Raw genomic sequence first — 1,922 nt, 5'->3', positions numbered from 1 at the left:
TCCACAAGCGCTGCAACAATGTGTCTTAGGCAGGAGGAGGGCAGTTGCTGTTGAGTCCAAGCAGCTGCTGTGCCTCTTCCTGGCGTTCAGTCTCTTGTGGCTTTGCATTTTATTTTTCCCCCCATGGAATGATACACTGTCAGTAAAACTGGAAAGGTCTTTTCTCCTATGCCTTAGGCATGTGCTTAATCAGAGGAAATACCTACAAAACGCCACAGAAAGATAGATTTCAAAAGCAAAGCCTCCCACCACAGAAGGTTGTCTTGCACCAAATGGACATCCGCAGAGCTCTGTCTTGGGAGGGCAGAAGAAATGCTGGCAGAAGGAAGTGGGCAAGCCTTTCCTTGCCTGGCAGGGGATCGCAGGCTCTCTGCTGAATGGCCCCCACAAATGGACTGTCCCCCACCCATGTGAACACTGTGTTCCAGAGCGAGAACCTTGGAAGAAAGGGCTGACTCAAACCAGCCAAAGAGATCTCCCCTGTAGAGCTAAGGCAGCAACGTGCCAAGCAGTTGCTTACTACTTCAGGGCATCCCTTGCCACCTGCTAATGACGACCTTTCTGTTTTAGGCACCCGTTGCTTTGTCTCCAGCCACCACTGAGACCGTGGTAGAATCCCTGGGATGCGCAGAAGAACTGAAGAGCCTCTCGGAGCACAGAAGGTAAAACGAGTCAGCTTTGGTTAAATCAAGAGCTGATTCCAGTTGATCCTGGCTTTCCCTGTCTAACCATGCTGTGGGATGGAAAGGTTTGCAGGCTCCTGCCAGGAAGACGACGGCCAAAGGAAACGAAAGAGAGAAGAGACCTGGGCAGAGGAGAGGCCATGCCACGAAGCAAAGAAGAGAAGAGAGGAAAAGAAGGGGACAGAAGAAAAGCAGGGAGGTGCGAAAGATCAGGAAGCCCCAGGTGTGTACCAGGCTTTGCTGCCTATCTTTGCCAACTCTCCACCCTGCTCTAAGTCAGTCCAACTGACTGGCAAGGGACGGCGAGGGATGGTGCTATGCAGGGTTTGGAAATAACCCCGTGGCAGCTCCCCAGGGGAGCCCTGCTGTGTGGCACAGGGGCACTGTGCACCTCTGCACATGCACAGCTCTCTAAGGGCATTACCTTAGAGGGGATAAGGTGCCAGAGCCACCCCGGAGCTAAGGCCAGCAGTAGCTCTCTTCTGGGATATCAACAATTCCTTGTCAACTGTGTTTCCCAAAGAAAGGGGAACCAAGCCATGCCTGTTCCTGCCTTTGTGGCTTTACCAGTGCTTTCTGGCTCTGTCGTTGTAGGTGCTGATTTCTTGTTACTGGTTGAACCCCTGTGACTCCTGGGCTCCTGCACTGGATGTCCACAATAAAAGGACATTTTCTCCCTTCTGACTGTGTGTGCCATACGATATTCTGGACTAGGTAGAAGTTGTTTTGGGATGAATCCTAGTGGAGGAGTTTGGGATCATCATCCCTTGCGCCAGAATCCTTTCCAGCAGGCATCGGGGCTGAGTTCAGGTGCTTGAGGAGTCAAACGAAGCACAGAATCCCATAGAACAGCTGAGGCTGGGAGGGACCTGTGAAGGTCCTCTGGTCCAACCTGCCTGCTCAAGCAGGGTCACCTAGACCCGCTTGCCCAGGACTGTGGACTAATGGGCACCTTCCCTTGTCACACAGAGCATCTCATGCGCTGGAAAAGGGATGCTCTGGAGAGTTTCTGGCAAATCTCTGGAGAAGAGCTTCTCCCCGCCCCTCTACCAGGGGCTTTTTCAGCTCTGGTGCCCTTCCCAAGGACAGCCCCACCAGGTGGGTGCAGTCAGCACGGCAGGAAAGAACAGGCCGCAGCCGCCACAGTCAGCACTGCAGGAAAGCTGGGACCCCGGGGACCCTCCCAGGCTCTCCAAGCCCAGCCTAGCCCAGTCCAGACAGTGTCCAGAAGAGTGGTCT

The 1,922-nt window shown here is 53.8% G+C and overlaps 1 long non-coding RNA gene across 1 annotated transcript; it reads left to right on the top strand.

Annotated features, from left to right (window-relative positions):
* The first annotated feature begins 608 nt into the window (after positions 1 to 608).
* Positions 609 to 1,367, top strand: LOC141920135 (uncharacterized). The gene is made up of 3 exons (XR_012622220.1): positions 609 to 662; positions 749 to 906; positions 1,278 to 1,367. It is a non-coding gene; the product is annotated as an uncharacterized LOC141920135 (long non-coding RNA).
* The last annotated feature ends 555 nt before the right edge of the window (positions 1,368 to 1,922 follow it).

The sequence above is a fragment of the Strix aluco genome, chromosome 2 (assembly GCF_031877795.1).
Source record: "Strix aluco isolate bStrAlu1 chromosome 2, bStrAlu1.hap1, whole genome shotgun sequence".
In the NCBI taxonomy this organism is placed as follows: Eukaryota; Metazoa; Chordata; class Aves; order Strigiformes; family Strigidae; genus Strix; species Strix aluco.
The sequence above is the reverse complement of the archived record's forward strand: the minus strand, read 5'-3'. Positions and strand labels throughout refer to the sequence as shown.